Below are 24,544 nucleotides of genomic sequence, written 5' to 3' on the forward strand. Positions count from 1 at the left end.
AGGAGAGGAGAGGAGAGGAGAGGAGAGGAGAGGAGAGGAGAGGGAGAAAGAGAGGCTGAGAAACCAAGACAAGGGCTTGAAGTGAATGAAAATTCTCAGTTCTTCATAATATTCAATTTACCAAAAAACTCAATTCCCAAATGTATTGTATTTGTGAAGTATTCATAACTATTGGCCTGAATGGTCTATACCATTGTTATCTTTAAATCTGTGTAATGAATTATATCATAGGGCTGTGAAGTAGAGACATTTACTGAGAATTTTAGTTTTCTACAGATTCTTCTAATACAATCAATCATGGCCTTTAGTTTATTTGAAATTCCCCTTTTCCCCAATTTCTAAAATTTTGAAATACTAAGCTATTCTTTGTATTTCACAAAATCTTGCATGTTGTGGTCAGTTTATTAATATTTTGACCATCAAAAATGATTATTTCCACACACTATTCATACTATAGAGAAATGGCACTTACTCCTTTTAAAACACAAAGTGACTATTTTAGCAATAAGTTAGAGCTTCGGTAACTAAAATATTGATCTTTGTAGAGAATAAATTATAAATCTGAATTATGGAGATAACTATAAGTACTTTCCAAACATTTCTGTGCATACATACATTTGTGATAAAATTAGATACAACTGAATGGAATGTAATGATTATTATCTAATGATAACTTGGCTGCCTCCACCCCAACTCCCAAAAAAGAAGAGAACTCTCCACCAGGTTGGAGAGGGAAGAAGAGCCAAGGAGTTAAATATAATTTCTCTGGGCACAATGAAGTGACTTTCTTCCCCCTGCTCTTTTTCAGCCATGTGACAATTTTAACAGCTCTTTGCTAACAGCAAAAAGACGATCAGGAATCTGGACTATGAGAAGAGAATGGCAAGGTGTGGAATTTTTTGGAAAAAAAAAAGCGCATTACCTACATTTTACAAGGAATAAGGGCATTTCAAATAGTTTTGTACAGAAAACTTCATAGATGGGTATTAAATATTTTTTTAAATTTTTTTATCATGGAAAATGTCAAACATAAAGTTGAGCTATGTCATGCCTGGCTTTAAATTATCAACTCATGGTCCAGTCCACTTCCCCAATCTACTCTCCATTATTTTGAAGCAAACCCTAGATATGCCATTTCTTTTTTCTTTCTTTTTTTTTAATTTTATTTATTTATTTGACAGAGAGAGAGAGACAGACAGACAGCGAGAGAGGGAACACAAGCCGGGGAGTGGGAGAGGAAGAAGTAGGCTCCCAGTGGAGGAGCCTGATGTGGGGCTCGAATCACGCCCTTAGCTGAAGGGAGACGCTTAATGACTGAGCCACCCAGGCACCCCTAGATATGCCATTTCATCCATAAACATTTTAGACTGTACATCTAAAAAATCCCTTCTTTTAAAAACATAATAACTATACCATCAGTATACCTAACATTTCACAATAAAATTTTAATGTCATCAAATACAAGGGAAATCTTAAATTTCCCAAATGCCTCATATATTTTTTTTATTCTACTATCTTTATATGAGTCTAAATTAGGTAAAAATATTTTGGTTAGTTTATCTGTCCAAATTTTATTTTAAGAGCAATAATACATCTTAAATAATTTTAATTAGCTCAGAAGTTTTAACTAATTTAAATAATTAAATCTAATATAAAAGGAGTGAGTAATCAGACGGCCACTCCGTTGATATGTGTGCTACGAATGTACGGGGCATATGGTCCAACTAAGCAAACTTAGGGGAAAAAAAAATAAGGCGAAGGGTTGATTTCATTTTTACCTGTTTTCAAAACATTTCCTTCTTTGCTTAGTTTTAACTAAAAACTGCCTATTATAATGGTTTTAATAAGATTTTTATCAAGGAAGTCCACTAAAGCCTGCTAACAAAAGTCTTTTGTAATCCCTCACTTGCTTGTTTTAACATTTTCACTGTCTTATTTTATCCAAAGACTTCCTCCTTCATTTGAAATTAGCTTGAAATCAGAGGATTTCAGAGTTGGGAGGGACCATGCGGCTTCCTCATCTCAGAGAATATTTAGCTTTGATGTTATTATAATATTGGAGCTTCCAGTGAAAAGCTAGCTTAAGGAATCAATCTGCTGATAGTTACAGACTGTCCTAATTTGTTAACAGACACTACTACGCAAATACGATCAGTAAAGTTTTATTAGTACAAAATAAGTTTGAATTTTATCCTTTTTAAAGCTTGGTAAAGAATATTTTCTCCAATGTTTTATAAAAGATCTTGTTATACAAGTAGGAAGTAAGCACATTTAATTCAAGATTTGAAATAATAAAGGTTAGAAACTTATCATCTCCAGAAGTCTGCAGAAATCAACATAGTAAATGTCAGACTCTTCACTCAGGTAATGTAACAAAGAGTTATAAACTTGTGTGCTGTCAGTAAATAAAATATGTAATACAATATAAAATATCGGATGGTACTCTGTTGTGAGACATTGTAAACCTCAGTCAGAAATTAGGTCTTCTAAAATGTAGATATCAGGTTCTATTCATATTTCTCAGGTTTTAAATACACACACACACGCACACACACACACACACGCACACACTGGTCCCTTCCACAGATATTGGTAGAATCTAGATAGCACTTCTCTGTGAAGTAAATTCATTAATCAAAAGCACAAATTTGTCATGGAAATTCAGGTCTCCGTACACTTCATATATGTGACACTTTACATTAAACCTAGGACTTAAAATACACAATAAAATCATTTTAAATACTTATTAAGTGTTTGGCATGTTCAGGAAACGGCATTAGGTGCATTAGCAAACTGCAGAATAAAGTGTCAGAATGATACCAAATTAAACCACCAATACATTTAATTTAAAGGAAGTACTTAAAGGGAGCAATTCAGAGATGGCAATTTTGGAGTTTCAGTGTTTTCTTTTAAACTCAGATTCTTTAAAAATTCCCTAGAACTTAATTTTTCCAAGTTCTACAACTTAAGAAACCCTGTATACACTTACAAATTTAGAACAGTGACAACGGACTGACTTTTGATCCTGGTCAAAATATTTTTTATATTGACCGCACTCATTTCCCCCCCAAGTCCCTAATGTACTAATTGCCCTTTATCTTGTATACATCCCTAATTTTCTTTTCTGTTTTGCCAGAATGCAAAAACTCAAGCTCTTGATTCTTTTAAAACAAAGTGAAAGCAGGTGTCATAGTAAATATAATCCACTAGATTTGGGTAAGGCAATTATAGAGTTGATTTGTTCAGTTATTATATAAAAGTGCAGGTGTAAATCTCTGCTGATATATAGAGCAGACGGAACACCACATTCTAACACAATCATCCATCTTACCTGGCTCACAAGGGAGAAGTGGTGTTCACATCAACAATACCTATTCATCTGTTGACAATGATGGAACATCCATCTAAGAAATGTGGTATCAGCAACTATCGGTTTACGATATGTTCAGTAAAATGAAAGATATGTGGCAATTAGAACTTTTTGATCTCACTCCTGTTTTTTATCCCTTGCATGCGTCTCTCCTCTGTCAATACATATTAGAAACTAGTGGAATTCAGCTAAAGTCTCCTTAATTGCAACAGAAATCATGCTCTATTAATAATACTATTAACAATATTAAAGCTTTTTAAATGACAATAGTTTTACTCTCCCATAATTAACAATACTCTATCTAGCAAGGCTATTTCTCTTTCTGCCATGCTTTTTGAAAATCTGGAGGCCCCTGTTAGAGTTCCACACTTTGTTTTTGTTTTTTGGGTTTTTTTTTTAGTCAATCATTGAATCATTTGGTTAACTTCAAGTCTTCCAGTTAACTTCTCATTAATACCCGGGCCCTCCTTCACCTTGCCAAGGACAATTACAACTTTATTTTGTTTTTCTAAGATGCTAGCCAGTTAAGCATCACTTAGCAAATTTTATAAGCTTAGTCTACTCAGTCACCTAACCATTAAATAAAATGTTAGAAACCAAGCCTACTGAACTGACTGAAAACCTTCTACACTTGCATTCATATTTACTGTACTGATAAAGTAAAAGTTTTAGTATAATGGGAATGAAAATATTTTTTAGGGTCAGATCAGGATACAATTTTTTTTAAAGATTTTATTCATTCATTTGAGAGAAAGAGAGGGAGGGAGGAAGAGAGTGCACAAGCAGGGGGAGAGGCAGAGGGAGAGGGAGAGGCAGACTCCCTGGTAAGCAGGAGCCTGATGTGGGACTCGATCTTCCTGGGATCATGACCTGAGCCAAACGCAGACACTTAACCATCTGAGCCACCCAGGCGCCCAAGATACAATTTTTTAAAAAAATACAAAATAGAATAAATTAAGGAGGCTGAAATATAGCTGTAACAATAATGGGCACAAAATATTCATTAATTAAATGACCATAGTAATTGGTTATTTTGGACAAATCCAAAGTCTTCTCCATCTTAATGATGACCTTGGCTTATAACCAAGAAGTTTGAATGTAAAAACTGAACAAAAAATTCCTGAGTAGGCAGGAATATAAGAGGAAGGAAGGCTAGTGATAGTCTAAGGGAAGAAGGGGAGCTGGAGTTCCTCTGGAGCAGATGAAGGCCAAGGAAAAAGCCATGTGTTTACGGAGATAAGTATGCATCCTTTCAAACCCTTGCTGGTCGACAGAACTGTGAGACACATTAGCTTGTGCTTTTAGTGGGTGGGGAAAGGACATTTCTTAAGCAGTTGAAGCCTTTGTTGGGACACACAGCATAATAATGCTATTCCCCCCACCCTTTTTGAAAACAAAGCAAAATATAATCTTGGAAACCAGGTTCTTATAGTGCATCTGCTGTAGAATCTTCTATGACTGTAAAGAAAACTAGAGTTATACTGGAGATGAATAACTAAGGAGCTATTCAGGATAATTTGTAAGAATAAAAACTAACAGGGGCGCCTGGGTGGCACAGCGGTTAAGCGTCTGCCTTCGGCTCAGGGCGTGATCCCGGCGTTATGGGATCGAGCCCCACATCAGGCTCCTCTGCTATGAGCCTGCTTCTTCCTCTCCCACTCCCCTTGCTTGTGTTCCCTCTCTCGCTGGCTGTCTCTATCTCTGTCGAATAAATAAATAAAATTAAAAAAAAAAAAAGAATAAAAACTAACAAAAAAAAAATCCACCTTGAATATCCATAAAACGATGCTGGTTTAAAATGATGTGGATGCAGTACATTTAGGCATAGAAACATGAGTATTTGTTTAGATGGTATAATGATAAACTGCTGAAGTTAAAAAACAGCTTATAAAACAATATAATAATCCAATATAACCTCTTTAATCATTATTATTATTTTTTAAAGATTTTATTTTGGAGTAATCTCTATACCCAATGTGGGGCTCGAATTCACAACCCCAAGTTCAAGAGTCACATGTTCTACCAACTGAGCCAGCCAGGTGCCCCCCTAATCACTACTTTAAAAAATATATTTTTAAATGAGTCTGGAAGACTATATGTCAAAATATTGAAGTAAAGAAGATAACTTTTATTTTCTAATTACTCATCTATATTTTCTGTTTGTTAAAATGAAAAGCATAGGTTATTTATATAGTTGTTAAAAATTACCTAAGAGTTATCTTGGGTCAAGGACTTCCCACCATTTTGTGGAGAATGGGAGAAAACATTAAAGGGAGCAAGGGAGTATTTGCTTCCATTTCTACACAATTACCAACAAGTGTTCTTGCTGGGAACTCCAAACTTCAGGACTCATAGGGAACTGATTTTGTAACATCTTACAACAGGGACATCTATTCATCATTATTACTGTTTTTTTTTCTTTTTCCACAAAGTCTCCACAGTCCCTGCTACACTATAATGGATCACTAAAAAATTTCTGTTCTATAGAAAGCACAATAATATTAGTTTGGAGAATCTTTTAGAGAAAAAAATGTTTATATAAAAAAATTCAAACAGGATTATGAACTAACTTTTAAACAAAATGCTGTACTTGCGTTGTCAATATTATTAGCACTCAAAATACACACCTTGAATAATTAGCAGAAAAATGGACTCAACAAACATAACTGGTAGTCTATGTGTTGTATCACATAGAATTGCTAAGCTTTGGGGAGGAAAATGCATTTAAAAGCATCAGCAAAGATGTTTAGCACGCAGCTAAAAGAATGAAGATTTATACAGGATGGAAAGACAGAATTTAATCCTTCTACATATGCCTGAGGTAATTCAAGATATTTTCTAGATTTTCTTTATTTGAGAGAGCGAGAGAGCAAGAAAGACCACAAGTGGAAGTAGCAGACTCCCCACTGAGCTGGGAGTCCTAGCCTAGAGGCTCCATCCCAGGACCCTGGGACCATGACCCACTGAGCCATCTAGGCTGGTGCCCCTCTAATTCTAACTGTTCTATCTATAGCACTACTAATAAGCAATAATACTATAAATTCTACTTTGAGGCTATTTGATGTAAGCTTCCTCAGTTTTCCTCCATTCCATCTTAAAATTTCTCTATACACTCAATCAACTTCATCCTTTAGTCCTTCCTTTTACAGGTTAAACACCCCACCCCCAACAGCACCAAAGAAACTACCTTTTAATTTTATATCCTACTACCTTCTCATTTCATTAATCTACTCCTCTCGCTTTTCTTAAATCTTCCATTGCTCTCCGCAGTCTCCTTTTGGCCTACAATATGCTCAAGGTATCATTTACCGAGATGGAGAGGGAACTTTCCTAGGGACTCACTAGCTCTAACCTCCTGATCTCCAAATCCAAGAGGACCCTTCTCGGGTCATATCCTTCTACAACCTTTATGCAACATCTTGTTCTTGGCTTGAGTGGCACCCTCCTCTGAGAAGTTCCTTTCCAACCCACCTCTCTCGACTTGTCCTCTTTCGCTTACCTCTTAACACAAGGGTCTATACTGGTCCTCTTCTCTTTTCTCTGCACTTTCTCTTATTGATCTGATTCACTCTTATGCTTTTATCTATCTCGTTCAACCTGCCAATGTCCTCAATAAATCTCTCACAAGCTGCTTTTCTTCTTTGCGTTGAGGCCGTACTACTTCCAGAACCTCATTACCAGTCCAAGTCCTCATCCCCAATCTCTTGCTTTAAGTTGCCTTACCAACAACTGATGGAGTCATCTTTCAGAGGCTCTGATTGCTTCAGTCTCTTCTATTCAAGCACTTTAAATGGCTCCCCAGTACCTACTGTTCAAAGTTCAAACCTCTTTGTACAGGGTTCAAGGGCCTTTGGTTTGTCACTGTCCCTAGGTTTCCTATATTTTATTCACAATGTCTGAACTAGGCTAAAAAATACACAGATTATGCCCCAGCAAACCTGCTGAAAAGCTACCCAGTGTTCAAGACTCCTCCAATTCTATTTCCAAGTTACCCCATCTCCCTAGGGCAGAAGTAATCTCTTCCTTCCTCATGTATAGAAAGTACTTCACTTCTTGTGGCATTGATGCCATTCTCCCTTACTTTGGAAGAACATGGACATTTCTTGATTCCATTAATTGAATATGACTAGCAGTAAAAGAGATACTATAGACTTACTTGTACTACACAGTATCTGGAATGTACCAGGCAGTGTTGAACCCAGATTACATTCACTTAGAATTAGAGACTTCTTGCTCAGGATCTGAGCTAAAGTTTGTCTCTGCTTTACTTCTGAAGAACCGATGTGGGAAACAAAGTAGCTAAAGAAACCATTTTGTGTGTATGTGTGTATGAGACAGTTGTGAAGAAAGGACTCAAAAATAATTTCAAAGCACTTCCATTTGAATTATTTTACAAAAATAATTATGAGAAATTCTCCTAGGTATATATCCAAGAGAATTGAAAACATATTCACACAAAAACTTGCATATGAATGTTCACAGTAGCATTATTCATAATAGACAAAAACTGGGAACAACTCAAAAGTCCATCAACTGAAGAATGAATACACTGTCCCCTATTGATCTAATGGAATAGAAGTCATCCATAAAAATGAAGCACTGACACATGCCATAGCATGGATGACCCTTGAAAACATTATGCTAAGTGGAGAAGTCTGACAACAATTCACTTCCATTTATATTAAGTATCCAGAGTGGGCAAACCCATAGAGACAGAAAGTTAGTGGTTGCCAAGGGATGGGCGTAATTGAGATGGGATGCTGACAGGTACAGGGTTTCTTTTTGGAGTGATGGAAATATTCTGGCATTAAACAGTGATGATGGTTGCATAACATGTGGTTACAATAAAAACTTGAATTGTACACTTTTAAATGACAAATTTTATGTTATGTGAATTTTACCTTAACTGGAAATAGGAAAAAGTATGAGTTTTATTCCCTAAATAACTCAATTTGGATTTGTGGTCTAAAGGAAAAGAGGTCTAACCTTTAAATCAGAAAGTCTGGTTTTAAGTAATTTCTGCCACTTCCTTACTAGCTGTGTGATCTTAAATACATCACTTAATTTTCTCAGCCTCAGTCCTCAATAGTCTCATCCATAAAGTGAGAACAATAGTTCTCACAAACTTGTGAGACTCATGAAATAATGTGAAATCATTACATAAATTCTAAAGCCCTTTATAAATGAAAAACCTTATTATTTTGGGAAATGATTTTTTAAAAATCCTAAACTGTATGGAATAGCCCATAATTTCAAATTTTTTTTATTACTGGCATGTTATCTAACCAGCTTTTATTGTTATATATGAATGGCATCTTGGACTTATAGCAGTTGTTCTGTGGACACTAAAAATACAACACTCTACAGAGTTATTTAACCCTAATCTTCGCAATGAAAGGTAGTATCTAAAACCAAGCATTGACACAAAAATCTAAAGCATTAACTAGACATTTCCAAATATTCACTTTTATGAATGTAAAACATTTTGTATTTTAAAAGTTTTCATTTGGGTGTCCTTTATGTTCTATGGCATTAATACAAAGGAAGGCATACGCTAGAAAAAAAAAGTGGGCATGTAAATTGGTGCAGCCACGATGGAAAACATGGAGGTTCCTCAAAAGAGCTACCATATGATCCAGAAATATATAAAGGAAATGAAATCACTATCTTGAAAAGGTACCTGCACCCCCATGTTCATTGCAGCGTTACTTATAATAGCCAAGACACAGAAATAATCTAAGTGTTCATCAGTGAATGAATGGATAAAGAAAATGTAGTATCTGTATATAATGGATTATTATTCAGCCATAGAAAAGAAGGAAATCCTGCTATTTGTGACAACATGCATGAACCTTTAGGGCAATATGCTAAGTGAATTAAGTCAGACAGAAAAAAAAAAACCCTGAATGATTTCACTTATGTGTGGAATTTAAAAAAACTGAACTCAGATACAGAGGACAGATTGGTGGTTACCAGAGGCAGGGGGTGGAGAGTGGGGGAAATGAGCGAAGGTGATCAAAAGGTAAAAACTTAGTTATAAGAGANTATTTGTGACAACATGCATGAACCTTTAGGGCAATATGCTAAGTGAATTAAGTCAGACAGAAAAAAAAAAAAACCCTGAATGATTTCACTTATATGTGGAATTTAAAAAAACTGAACTCAGATACAGAGGACAGATTGGTGGTTACCAGAGGCAGGGGGTGGAGGGTGGGGGGAAATGAGCGAAGGTGATCAAAAGATAAAAACTTAGTTATAAGAGAAATAAGTTCTGGGGATGTAATGTACAGCATGGTGATAATACTTAACAACATTGAATTGTTTATTTGAAAGATGCTAAGAGTAAATCTTAAACATTCTCATCACAATGGAAAAAGTTTTGTTAACTATATGAGGTGACTGATGTCAACTAAATTTATTGTGATCATTTCACAATATATACATAAATCATTATGTTGTACACCTTGGACTAATAGAATGCTGTAGGTCGATTATACCTCAATAAAACTGGAAAAATAATGATGGGGAGTTTTCTTAAAATTTTTTTCATTTGTTTGTCCTATACGCTCTTTGGCATCAATACAAGAAGCATGTATTATTTCAAAAGACAGGAAACTGAGGGGCGCCTGGGTGGCTCAGTCAGTTAAGCGTCTGCCTTCGGCTCAGGTCATGATCCCAGGGTTTCTTTTTGGAGTGAACCCCGCATCGGGCTCCCTGCTCGGTGGGAAGCCGCCTTCTCCCTCTCCCATTCCCCTTGCTTGTGTTCCCTCTCTTGCTGTCTCTGTCAAATAAATAAATAAAATCTTTAAAAAAAAAAAGGGGGGGGGTGCCNCACTCCCCTTGCTTGTGTTCCCTCTCTTGCTGTCTCTGTCAAATAAATAAATAAAATCTTTAAAAAAAAAGAGGGGGTGCCTGGGTGGCTCAGTCATTAAGCGTCTGCCTTCGGCTCAANGCTCAGTCATTAAGCGTCTGCCTTCGGCTCAGGGCATGATCCCAGCGTTCTGGGATTGAGCCCCACATCAGGACCCTCTGNGTCTGCCTTCGGCTCAAGGCATGATCCCAGCGTTCTGGGATCGAGCCCCACATCAGGCTCCTCTGCTATGAGCCTGCTTCTTCCTCTCCCACTCCCCCTGCTTATGTTCCGTCTCTCGCTGGCTGTGTCTCTCTCTGTCAAATAAATAAATAAAATCTTAAAAAAAAAAAGACAGGAAACTGACTGAAAATTCNCCCACTCCCCCTGCTTGTGTTCCGTCTCTCGCTGGCTGTGTCTCTCTCTGTCAAATAAATAAATAAAATCTTAAAAAAAAAAAAAAGACAGGAAACTGACTGAAAATTCAACCATACACATCCACTTGAAGTAACAAGTATTCTTATGTTTAAGCTTTTGAGTATATATTTTGTTTTCCCTAATAGAATTCCTTAACAGTTTTTGGGGGGGAAGGGATCATATGTAGTTAACTTCGATGTCCCTTCATAGAGCCTAACATTATACACAGTAGGCATTTACACTTAGGTTACTTAAACAACTGGATAAGAATATTTCTTGATTACACAAAATTTATTGATCATATTTAATTTACAGTGACAGGATGGAAAGTTGTTAATATCAAAACTAAACTTCTCTGAGAGCAGCTGGCTATCTCATTCCTTAATAAAGGAAACAAACTCACCTGTATATATGAATATCCATATAGATATACACACATATATATAGTTTCTCATAAAGAAAAGCAAGCATGTCAATCTATAATCAGTTACAAAATTGTCTTCATTTGCCTCCCATTTTTATGTAAATGAGGTGACAGACCTGACCCAAATTGGAGAAACATTCAGGTCTCTTCAATATTACTAGGCTTGTTGACTTGATTTTAGATAAGCAGAATGAAATAGACTTCTTTTCTTTTCTTTTCCTTCAAATCAAGGTCAGGTGCCTCAGCATCTGCCAGGAACTGTGAAAGACTGAAGTGTAAGATATGGTCCTTGCACTCAAAATGCTTACATCATTAGTGAAGATAAAACTGGATGATTTAAGATACTATGCACATTTTTGTTCACTGGTTTGCTAGTTTAAAAATCTGGGATTTTGCTGCAAAATTGATTTTACTTCCAATAGGAAGTAAATTTTACACAGGATCTTGAAGAAAAGGTAAAATTTGAATAGGCAGAGAGAAGGGAGGAGGGCTTTTTTTGCGGGGGGGGGGGAGTAGCACAGGGAGAGAGAGAGAGACTCTTAAACAGGCTCCATGTCCAGTGCAGAGCCCAATGAAGGGCTCAATCTCAGGATCCTGAGACCATGACCTAAGCCGAAATCAAGAGCTGGACACTTAACCAACTGAGACACCCAGCCCCCCCGCCACCCCAGGGAGGAGGGCTTTTTGAATAAAGGAGATATAGTACCAGGGGCGTAGACTTAAGTATGGTGTGTGGCAGAGATAGACTGACCTCAATAGAGCAGAAAGAACAGGCCAAAGAACATAGGAAATGAAGCTGGATGAATAGTGTGGGACAGATTAGAAAGGACGTTGAAAGTCACGCAGAAGAGGTTAGATTTAATGTGGTGGAAACATGGAACCAGAGAAGCTTTCTGAAAAGGGGAGGAGTAGCATTTAAAGAAGTTTAATCAGGAGGAGTTGGAAAAAGACAGAAACGAAGGAAGGCAACTGAGGTAATCCAGGAATGAGGCCATAAGGGTCTGAGTAAGACAGGTGCACAGAGATACAGTGTATTCTATTGGCAACATGCTGGGCCTTGAGACTGTAAAACTAGGGGGTATCAGAAGCGAGAATGAGACACAGACTAATGCAAAGGCTGCCTACCAGGTAAAGGGCTTATACTGCAGATTAGGACCCGGAAATTTCCAACGGTAAGAATATATTCACAAAGCTTAAATTTTTTCAAATACCCTATAAGTAGTTTCATTGCTTTCTTTGAGGAATTTACTGCAGGTGCCCCCAGATTTCACATCTGCTTTGTTAACACAGCCCCATGAAAATCTGCTTATGTAAAAATTAGTTGTTTTTCAATATTTAACAAAGTTAACTGACCCATTACAAGATATCAACCCCTGAGACTAAGATGGTGAAAACAAAAAACACTCTTCTTTATACTCAAATGTACATTCTTTTTTGTCACAAAGCCAGTGAGCTGTAAGTGGTAGACATGTTCATCCGATATGCTCTTGTTAATTATTAGGTTACGTTGCCAACCTCAAACATACGTGACCGAAGCCAAAAGTAACAGGTATAAGGAACCTGGACGTGTTACTCACTGTGTACAAGAGTTAGGGAAGAACATCTAAGAACTGTCAGTGATAGAAATGGACAGATTCCCTCACTCACTTCTAACATTCCGTTACACTCAAAACAGTGCACTCTATTCCTGAAGGAGAATGGGACACTGCTATGAAATGGAAGTTAATTGACCCCTCTTTTAGTAGGACACTTACATTACTATATGATGGTACTGATAGCATCTCAATATCTTCTCAATTTGGTTACGTTTTTGACAAATGCTATCACTGAGATCAGCCAGGTCATGACTGACTAGGCTGGCTGCGGGTGACATCAAAATGCTTTTAAAAGTACTTTCTTAATAGAATATCCAGTGACCTGATCAACCTATTTAACTTCTGCCAGTGACCCCGAAACAGAAACTAAACTTTGAGAGATACTTCTCAGTACATAAAATATATTCATAAGAAGACACCTTTAAAAATAACTCTCCACTGTAATTCCCTCTTTTTGCATCTGGGCAAAGATGTCATATTTCCTCTACAAAGCTTCCTTGTACGTTGAAACAGCAGGAATTTCAAAGTGAACCAATACAAGTGAGAACTACAATCTTCACAAGACACAACTATTTTTATTAGTATTTTATAGAAATTGCCTAAATATGATGGGACACTTTACATATTAACTCTGTAACACTTTTAGCTAGAAAGTAAAGCAGTTGTGGTTTACAGCTCTGTGCACCCCTCCCCTTTTTTCCTGCTAGCACATGGCCTTCACAAAATGGTCAGTGTGATCTTTGCAGAGTATGCAGGGAATACGACCAAGCTAAAGGACAGAACATTAAGCACATGTCCAGTGAGCCAGAAATTCAAAACCTGTCATCTGCGTGTGAAACCAGCAAACAGTTATAAATGGTTACAAATTAATATGTACAAATTAATAGGATGCAGTTAGTAACTTCCACTTTTCCAACTAGTGGCCTTTTGGCAGGCAGCCATATAATCTGCAATAATCTGTCACTACTGTGAAGCCCCACCTACTTCCTCTAACCCACCCCCACCCAAGATATGATTGGGTTACTTGTGGAGCGCTGATATAACAATCATAAAAGGCCTCCCTAGCTATGAAAAATGAAATTAACATAATTTGTACTTTTAAGTGTTTAATATTCATAAATCTTAAGCACACTGTGACATCATATTTCAAAGACTACTTGAAAGTTTTAATTTTCATTTTTACATATCAGAAGAATAGAGTCCCCAAATCACTAATATCCACTGCAATGCTTCTTGAATGAAAATGCATCCTATGTACAATTGTAGGACTTTAATTTACACATTTAACATGTAAAGTATTAGGAGTTTGGAAGTCAGGATTATACACATTCCATTTCAACCATTGTTCTAAGAGCGTAGTGAAACTGGTAAGGAAGGTATTAAGGCACCATTCTTGGTTAATAAAATACTTTGCATTAATTTTTCAACATACAAACCATAAGCTGTTAAGCAAATTATTTACTTTCCTACTTCATCTAATTTTATTTTATGGACGAGAGTCGTGTCATAAATTACCTCATGGCTAAGATATTTTATTTTTATACTTTAATAAGTAACTAACCTTATGTACGAAAAACAAAAAAAAATTACAAAACAAGATAAACATGATCAAATCTTCTGACTTTTCTGTCTCTAAATTTGGCATTATGTTTGAGAAATTGCTGCTTTCTATCCTATTTTCCCTTGCTAGAAAAGAAGAAAAATAGGACACGGCCTTGATATTTTTTAAAATCTCTAGGATGAATAATGTGCCATTTTGAGTAGCTTCATTTTGAAATACTGTTTTACAGGAATATCAATCATAAGCACAAACTACATCCATTTAATAAAAATAGCCTTCAGTATATTTAAAATTTTTGTTTAACAGACTCTTCTGACAAGATCTTCATGTTTTATTTGCAGCTCAGTATTTACCTTACTTACCCAGAAAAAAGGGGGGAAAAAAAACCAAACAATTTCTGAAAAAAAGTTCCCACGAATATTTATTTGTATAATCTCAAACTACAAACTAAAATAAATAGAGCATAGGAATCCAGTGATTTTTGAGGTTGATTACTCTCAGCTGGGCTTTGAGCTAAGGCCATAAATATTCACATAAAATTTAACAAAGAGTTTATTAGCAATGTTTAGACACGAACCATATTTATAATAAAATGCTAAGTGTAAAACAAAATACCAAGCTTACTCCAGTAGATCTTCTCAAATGCATGTCCTACATCTCCAATCCAACATACTAAAAACTTTAAAAATTCTCCAGCAGTAAGACTGCCCCAGAGACAACTTTCTTTAAAAAACTGCCTCTTGTTCATTAGGAAAGATAAAACTGAGCTCAACTTAAGTTGTAAGAACAACACCACGCTATCAGCACCTTCATTCCGAGAAAGGAAGTTATTATAGACACAGTTTTATAAATGAGGCTTCAAGAGAGTACTTCCTGGTCAGAGAGTTAACGTTAACAGCATTACATTAATGTATACAGCTTTACAGTTTGACATTTTGGAAAGAATTTTCTAAAAACTTTAACTGAATTTTTTCCCTTAGTCCCTATAAAACAGGAAAACTTGGTCGAGCTAAACAAATCTATGAAATTCTATCACTACCTACTGTTAATGGTATCATGTAAAGCTCACAACTGCTTATTACTATTGATAATAATATCAGTTTAAGTTGTAATTAATTTACCCTTATGTACCCTCCATTCCCCTTCTCCCTGCACGCTAGAGTGAGGTTTCAGGGGACACAACATTAGAAGGTAAAGAAAGAACTTACTTAAAGAAGGACAACTCACCAATTCCTTGATAAATGAAGAAAATGGAAATAACCGTTCACATTTTAATTCTCAAATCTGAAGTTCATTTTCTTTTAAACATATATATACTAAAAAAAAAAAAAAAACTTGAAGAAACGTTGTACAATCCTAACAAGGAACTGCAGATAAAACAGCGTGACCTGGGCGCTGCACATTACTATGGGTATTGCAAGCTGAACGTATTTCCTGTTAGGACGCCCATTGGTTCCCACAGGTGCAAGTGCCTTTGGGTGTTGCCGATTTACTCTTCCTTTTGTAAGTGAAGCACTAAAGGAGATTTCAGGTTGGCACAATCAATGCTAAGAACTATTAGGGTAGAACTATCTTGGGCGAATTCAAGGGCCTCCCAAACTAGCTTGATTGTGAACTGACAATTACCTAATTCAACAGGGCTGGAGAAAAATTATTTCAACAGACTTTAACTATTTTTGTAAGATGCACTGTTATTAAGAATGTATGTTACTTCACTCAACAAATATGTAAATTGCTCTCTCTGAACAAAGCACTGTTCTAGGCACCAGGAATACAGTAATGAACAAGAAAAAAGTCCTTGTGGTCATTCACACACTATCTAGTAGACTTTTGACAATTTCACATAATGGTAAGAAAACTTCCATAAAGGCAGTGACTACAAAAATTGCATGGAAATTTGGAAACTCAAATGTAGTGCTCATTACTAAAGAAATGTTAATTAAGGCCACCACCCTAAACCTAAAAGAGCTTTTCCAGAACATAGTATATAAAAGTAGGATTCTTTATATTTTCAATGTTTCAAAAAAGCCAGGTTGGAGGCAATGGCATATGTTCCAGCAGGGAAAAGGAAAAACTTCTTACCATGAGTCACCAGTGACTAAGTTCTTTTAATTCAGGCTTAAAACACATTTCAAACCCAATTACTTGTACATGCAGAAAACTGATAACCCCAAATTAACATCAGAAGCTTGATCTGACCAATTTTCAGGGTTAATATTATCACCAAAGAAAAACAAGTGAAGGGCTTTTAACGGGATAATGTACCTGTACTGAATTTTATTAAAATTTTCGTCTTATTAGCCTTTAATGCCTAAGAGCTATGCCATCAGGCTTCTATTAGATTTCGTTACAATGAACACAGTTTTCTTAGATTTTAGCCAGACTGAGACACAATCATGGATGTATGGTTTGGTGGCAGGAACAGCTTTTGTTTATAATCAATAAAACAAAAATGTAGTAAGTTCGAGGCAGCTCAAAGACAAATGTAAAACCCAGAGAGAGTAAAATATACAGATAAACTCTGTTCTTCCAAGCTATACCTTACTTCCTTAGGATTTTACTTCCTATGCTTAAAATAACAAAACTTTCTTTTTAGCCAACAAATTGGAGGAATTCCCAAAGACAAATTGATCTAGTCGTTCAGTAAGTGTTTATTGAGCACCTACTACATGGTAGGCACTGTTTTATGGGTTGGGATACAGCAATGAATAAAACAAAAATCTCTGCTTTCATAGACTACATTCCACTATAGAAATATAAGATAAATAAATAAAATATTTGATAGGTCAGAAGGTAGTAAGCACTGTGGAGAAGAATACATATGGAAGGTAGGAATGACACTAAGTTTACCTGCTCACAGCTGCGAATTGTTTACATCACAAAGTAAGGAATTTGCTTTGGAAGAGTGGAGTATTAGATCTCCCCCAGACTCTTCCTCTGACCAAGTGAACAACCACCTTCTATTGCAAATGAAAGGAATCTTATTTTATTTGTTGCTAATACCCAGAAAAAGTTTGGAAACTTCCAAAGACCTGAAGTTAGAACCCATTCCTTACAGATAAGAACATCACCTAAGGAAACAAAAATAACAAATCCCAAACACTCAGAGTCAAAATTCACTTTAGGGAATATTATCAAGACAAATATGAACATACAAGTTTCCAAATGCTTGCTAGCACTGACATTGAATTTACCAACTGCCAGGGTCAGAAGTGAATTTTTCACCTAAGAATTATCTGTTATCTTCCCTGGCAGCAATAATTAAATTTAAATCTGATTTTTGAACCTAAATTAAGTATTTAAATTTAATACAATTCAACAAATATTTATTGAGCAGAGACTAGGTGCAAGGTACTAGGTTGGATGTGTATGACATTGTCCTTTTAAAATCAAGAAGATGGACATTTAGGAAAGACAAGTACAAACCCTATAACGTAAAATCAGAGAGAATGTTAATGTAATAAGAAAACATACAAAGTACTTAAGGAATTCAAGGGAAAGAGAAGCAAGGAGGATGATCAGGAAAGGCCTCATGGAAGATGATGGCATAAGAGGTAGGTCTGAGAAAGGGAAAATAGAAGGCAATCTAGGGAAAAGAAATGGCAGGAACAAAGACCTGAAGATAGCAAATCAGTAAGTACTCAGCCAGTAAGTAGGCTGGTCTGGTTGGGGCACAGGAATACACACACACACACACACACACACAAACACACACACACACCACGGAGCATTAGGAACCTAAAAACAGTTTGATAAATCTGTACTGAATTCAGTAGGCCATGGGGAATTATTAAAGTCTTGAACATGTGAGTGACAAAATCAGAGCTGTACTTTAGGGAGAGTAAGACAGAAGCAATGTATATAGGAAGTATGAAAAAGAAAAGGAGACCGGAAGATCATCACAGTAGTCGTTTCCTAGCATCTTATTAAGGCCCTTGTTTGCTCCTTCTTGGACCATTGAGAGGAATGAAGTGGAAAGTGTAATGAGTTGAAAAACCAGATCTAGGTCACAGGGGTCAAATTTACCATTGTCTGACCTTGGGAAGTCACTTACCCTCCTGTCTCAATTTCCCTATATGTGAATCGATTAATTATTCTTTTTGGAGTCAGGAGCCATGGGATTTAGCAATTGATGAGATATGGGGAATAGAGCAAAAACAACAATAAAAAATTGTTTCAAGTGATTAAAATAATAAGCAGCTACGATTTATTAAACACTTTCATGTGCAAGTCACTTTGCTCAGCACTTTACATAAACTGCTTCATTTATCCGTTATAAGAATCCTGTGAGGTATCTATTCTTATTTGACAGATGAGAGAATTGAGAGCTTTAAGACTGAAGTAATTTACCCAGGGTAAGCCAGCTGGCATAATGACAAAGCCAAAGTAGATGCCTAGGTCTCTCTGAGTGTAAGGTCCTTTCTCCTTCCACTGTATCATGCTGTTTCTTATATGACAGATGAATAATGCTAACATTCGCTCATGTGTTCTAACTGAATCCTTGTCTCTTTTGGCGTATAAGAAACAAAGTGTGGACGTAAACAGAATCTACAATTTGCTCATCATTAATTCATTCACTCATTCAATTCACATTTATGGAACATCTTCGTACTTTGTGCCTGGTACTAAACTTGCCATGGGGAATGCAAAGATGAATACCACCCAGCTCTGCCTTGAAGTGCTCACAGAATAGTAAAAGATCAACAAACACATGTAAACAAGGAACTGGAATACAATGACAGAAGAGAAATTTTACAGAAGAGACAATAGAAACATAAAGGTACATGAAGCATAACATTGTAATTTTGTATCTCTGCTATTAATTCTTGACCTAGATCATTTAAAAAGTATATGTGGTTTCTGGAAATCGTTGTGTGTTCATGCACACACTCTTCAAAAAGTAAAGGCTAATGTTCATAACAGAATGGAAAATTGGCCACAATCTACGATTCTGTTCTGTGTGTCTATTGCCAAGACTAATTAGTTTGTTAGTTTATGTAAGAAAGCATTCTGCCTTGATTAGTGCCATCTATTGTAATGGCTAAATAAAATCTATTTGAATTGTCATAAGTTTTGATTGTTGTGGACATAAGCCTGTGTCATTAGACAGAGCTGAAACATATAAAAATAAATATATAGTGCCCAGAGTCCTAATTTGATCTGGAAATAAAGGGTTATCCCATTGTCCATCAGAAATAGTGGATGGAAGAAAAACTGAAGGCTTCCAATTGGTACTTTGATAATTGACTAAAATATTAAGTGTAACAAAATGTATATTGTGGGGTTGAATTTGCTATCCATCATTTCACTGAGGCTAGAAGGTAAGTGGAAGGCACCCAAAGACTAGACTCCAGCATGTAAATTCTCAGTGTTAGTACCTAAAGCCACTTGGGTCACACCTCTTTGTTTAACGGGAGTAGGTTTTCCTAGGCATAAAGTGTCTTTTCCAAGGCAAAATGTCTTTTTCACCCACTCTGGGGATGAAATATGTATATGTATGGGATAGCCGACAATGGTTAGGAGGCTGATCTGTGTTAACAAATCAAGAAATGGACCCTTAAGTCATTCTATTTTAAAATGGAAATAATTTAGATTCAGTGTCTCTAACAAATCTCAGGTCAAACAGAAAAAAAAATATATTAGGTTGATTTATAAAATATTTAGGTAAATTTAATAACATATAGCTGGAATGATCAATTTAATTCCCGCTGGTTATCCTAAAAATTCTAAAAAGTTGTTGCTTTTAATTTGATGCCTGTAGCTTAGAAATGAGTTAGATCACATTTTGGCCCATAAACTCAATGTATCTAATCTATAAGGACAGCTAGACTGATAGATACCACTTGCGTTTTGTTGTTGTTATTGTTCCGCTTTATTTTTACTCAGTCTGCGTTTAAGAAACAGTAACAAACTTTTAACATTAATGAAATAAATAACAAAGCAATCAATTAAATGGATGATAAAGCTAAATAATCACAGCCTAAACTTGCAACTGTACAATATCTTACAACTCAAAACTACTAATTCAAAACTGTCCTCACTGGTTGAAAGAATCATTGAAGAGGAGCTCACTGAACTCATTGAAGACTGAAAAGAAGTCTTCCCCTAGGAGAGTCACAAAACACTTTTGGGTGGAAGCTTTCTGTCTGTCTGTCCATCTACTTTCTTTTTGGGGGGAGGGAAGAAAAAGACTGGAGGAAAAGATTGTGAAAGAAAGAGGATTTTAACGGAGGCTCTAAAATAAAAGTACCAATAGTTTTCATTCATTCTTCTATACTTCTGAAACCAACAAATACGCACACTGGCAAGCAATGAGAACTTTATTCAGGTTGGCTTAAACATTAAACCAAATTAGATATCAAGGTAGACTCTGAGATGACAATGGTTTGACTGTATATGACTCGAGTGGTAAAGAAAGGGCAAAATGGTTTATTGTACTTACAGTGTAGAGCTTGTATCCTGCTAAACCAAGAGTAAGACTAGTTTAAGAACTCCAAACCAAAAGGACTTGCATTCTGTTGTTGCTATAACCATTCATATGGAGGTGGAAATCTCCTTCTTAATTTCTTCTTTTCAGTATATTTTTTAATTGAAAAGAAATAGTTTAAACAAGCACAGCATAACAACTTGACATATTTACAGTTTCTCATGGTGTACTTTTATTTTGTGAAATAAATGAAAATAAATTCCTACACAATTCCCACCCTCCTACCCACCCACTCATCACCCCAAGGAATAAAAAGTCACTCTAGGCCCTTCCTAACACTAAAAATTCTATTACAATGAATCTCTCTTCATCATCTCTGGATCAATACCATAACGTAATGTGGTTGAAATGACTGCTTTAGTCATCACTCCGGGGAGTATCAGAACACTTTCTTTTCTTGTAAGGAATTAAAATTAATGTTTTGTCTTAAGAAACTACCATTTGTACCAGTCAGAAATGAGCTAACAAGTATGATCAAAGAGCTTATCTGCTCAAACATTTCTATTATTTTGTAGAATTATTGGTACTGAGATTCCCAATCATTCCACAGACCATTTCTTAAGTTACGTGCACTACATAATGAATATATGCCCTTTGTAAATAACCTCTTGAATTAACTATTTTTTACTTGACTTTGACCTAGAGTTCTGGAAAAATAAATTTAGCATTAAAAGACATACTTAATACATCTTCAATAAATTATAGTATCATATTTTAAATTTGCATTTGCTGTTGTTGCTCTTATCTCCTTAACTGTTATTTCTTAGGGGAGGACTTCTAGTTGGTGGAATTTTCATAACCATATCCAGCTCCATGCTCTCTGAAGTCATATAAGAACTGCTCTGCAGCAGGTAATATCAAATAAAATCCCCAAATGACACATGTCCTCTACTTATTATCACCCTGATGAAAATGACTTCAATAATGTTTGTCTTGGATTTAAATAGGCAGTTCTACCTAAGCTTTCTCCATTATGTCTTTGGGGCGGGGGGGNGGGGGGGGGGCGGGAAGCAGCATTTCTTTCTTCCCCTTTGTTGAAGCTGACCATTACTACACAAGGGCAAAAGCTTCTAATAATACATATTCTAACCCGGAAACAAAGAAGATATCTAAGTAACTGTGAAATGATAATGACATTCCCCATTATTTTTCCCAAACCATCATTGTCTAAGTCTGCTTCTATAAAAAAGAAACTAGTCTCTCGAAGAGGTGAGGAGGAGCAATACACAGAGAAAAAGGTTAAAAAAATTCAAATGCAAAACTGCTGGGTACAACTGTAAAAAAGCGTGTGCATTCAAGAGAACATTTGAAAGGTACTCAGGGCAGTATTAACATATCCTAAGTACTGTGAACAACTAGCCTGGTTATTAGTCTAATTTTCACACCCATCAAAGTAGGAGGCCTACCCCCCAATTCCCACCCCCTCTGGCTTTCCACTATTTGTTTCAGCATTTTAATAGACACTCACTTGCCTCCTACCAGGGCACTGTGTCTGGTTTAAATAGGCTTATCTCTTTCCTTAGCTTGTCCTGGAATTACGCCTAAAGCTCAGATCTGGTAACTTTGAGGATGAAAAATCTAATTGGAAAGTGCTATCAGTTAGTCACTCCAATAACCGCCTTTCAAAATTTAGTTTGACTTCCCAACTATCTCCAACACATCAAAGTTAAACAGTCAAACTTAGTGTATAGTTCCTTTGAATCTGTATTGTAAACATTGATACCAAAGTGCTGCCAAATTTAAAAACCTTTCTTAACTCCCTGAGCTGAAGTGAAAAATACAGGGTCTATCACCATCAACATCCCAATTAATCCAAAACATGGGTCTCCAAAAGGATCCCTTTCCACTGGCTTCTGGTGGCTTGGAAAAGCCCTCTCCAACTTTTCCCGTTCTCGTTAAGGTTTTAATGCCCAGAAGCCCCTCAATTTCAAGGCATCCATGCCAAACTCTGAGATACACATCAAAAGCCAGGGGGCCAGTGAGGAGAGAGGTCGGGCAGTGGGTCTCTGGCTCTTGCCAAGATCTCTGCACTCTGCCAGACCCTCCAGCACTTGCGTTCTACTTAGGAGAGGTTTCATTACATAATCCCTGCTCCACGGAGTCACCCACAGAGTCACGGGGGCTCGGGCTGTCCCATATCTCACACACCACTTTTGGGGAGATTGGTTGACTGCAGACCCTGGAAGCAGCACGCGTCCTCCCCTCGCTGTGCGCTGCCTGCAATTCCGACTAGCCCCGCGCGGAGACCCCGACCCAGGCTCGCTCCCCCTTTCCACGTCCACTCGCGCGCTCCGAAGCCCGTCTCCGGGTCGCCCTCACACCCGCTGTCCCGACCCCTCCCAGGAGTGTCCCCCCATCAGACCTGCTGTCCCAAGTCCTCTCTGGGTCCCCTCCCTTCATACCCGCTGTCCCAAGCCCTCTCGGGGACTCCCCCTAAAGCCTCTGTCCCGGCTCTTCTCGGGAGATCCCCCAATCAGATCTACCGTCCTAAGCCCTCTCGGGTCCCCTTCCTTCACACTCGCTGTCCCAAGCCCCCTCGGGGTCCCCTCTCTTCAGAGCCGCTGTCTCGGCCCCTCTCAGGGTTCCTTCCCTTCATACTCGCTGTCCCAAGCCCTCTCGGGGTCCCCTCTCTTCATGCCCGCTGTCCCAAGCCCTATCGGGGACTCCCGTAGAACCGCTGTCCCAAGCCCCCGGGGCGGGGGGGTCTCCTCCCTTCACACTCGCTGTCCCAAGCCCTCTCGGGGACTCCCCCTAGACGCGCTGTCCCAAGCCCTCTCGAGGTTCCCGCTCAGCCCCGCTATCCCGGCCCCTCTCGGGGTCTTCTCTCCCCAGACCGGACAAAACCGCTCCCGGACTCCCGTCACTCGAGTCTTCCTCGACCTCACTCCGCCCAGGGTCCTCTTCCCTCGGCTCACTCTGTCACCGTCCCGCGCCCCGGTGCTCTCACCTCAGACCTGCTGTCACCACCCCCGGGCCCGGCGTCTCCGCCGCCGCTTCCTCTCCCACACTTGTTCCCGAGTCGCTCTTCTGCCGCTTGTCCCCCGGAGGATCCCCGGGTCGGGTCGCTGAGTGTCGGGTCCGGCCACGCGGAGCCTCCGCCCGCGGTCTCGGTGTCGGGTCCTACTCTCTCACGCAGGACCCTGCCGCCGTCGCCGCCGTCGCCGCCGAGCGCCACACGGACCCTCCCGCCGCCGCTGCTGCTGCTGTCCGAGGTGCGGCTCCTGCCAGGGGTGGCCAATCGCACCCGACTGCGCCGAGCGCGCTCCACCCCGCGGTCTCAGTTCGCCCGCCCCCTGCCCCCGACCACGCCCCCAGCTCGGCTCCGATAGGCTCTCTACTGACCTCCCCTGACCGCGGGGCCAGGCCTGGGGCCGGATATAGGTACTTGATTGGAGGTGCCTGGGAAGCCGAGCGGTCGATAGCGCCTGAGGATTGGCGGAGTTGCCGGTGGGCGGGACGGGGCGGGGCGGGGTTTCCTTAGACGCGGAAGACCCTGCAACTTCAGTTACCCTGCGGGCCCGCCTGGGGTGTGGTCTGCGTTGTTTGTAGTGTGCTGGGGTCAAAGTTCATGGCACTCCTCTGCGCCTTTACTTTTCTTGGGAGCCTCCCAGAGGCCAAGGACCCCGGGGGGACCAAGACTCCCAGAGGCCAAGACTCCGGGGGGACCACCGTGTGAGAGCTTTTGAGGAGGGCCCCACTCTTCCATTCTTGCTCAGCTCCCAAGTAATAATGCCATCAATTAGTATAGCGTGTAATCACTCCGGACTTGTAAATATTTCCTGGATTTAAGTTCTTTCATATCTTTGGCAAGGGAGTTGCCCTTGCATTGCATTCGACAGA

At 38.4% G+C, this 24,544-nt stretch overlaps 1 protein-coding gene across 4 annotated transcripts in view; it reads right to left on the bottom strand.

The window, feature by feature from the left end:
* The window catches only part of TAOK3 (TAO kinase 3), a 183,189-nt gene extending 159,235 nt beyond the window's left edge, over window positions 1-23,954 (bottom strand). For 2 of the 4 annotated variants that reach the window (XM_034637788.1, XM_002919675.4), the window contains exon 1: window positions 23,652-23,954. The gene's annotated coding sequence lies outside the window, so the exon portion shown is untranslated. Of the gene's footprint in view, window positions 1-15,425; window positions 15,534-23,651 lie in introns of those variants that run through there. The other 2 variants (XM_034637786.1, XM_034637787.1) reach the window with 2 other exon arrangements.
* Window positions 23,955-24,544: the final 590 nt, after the last annotated feature.

This window comes from Ailuropoda melanoleuca, chromosome 12 (assembly GCF_002007445.2).
Source record: "Ailuropoda melanoleuca isolate Jingjing chromosome 12, ASM200744v2, whole genome shotgun sequence".
Lineage (NCBI taxonomy): Eukaryota > Metazoa > Chordata > Mammalia > Carnivora > Ursidae > Ailuropoda > Ailuropoda melanoleuca.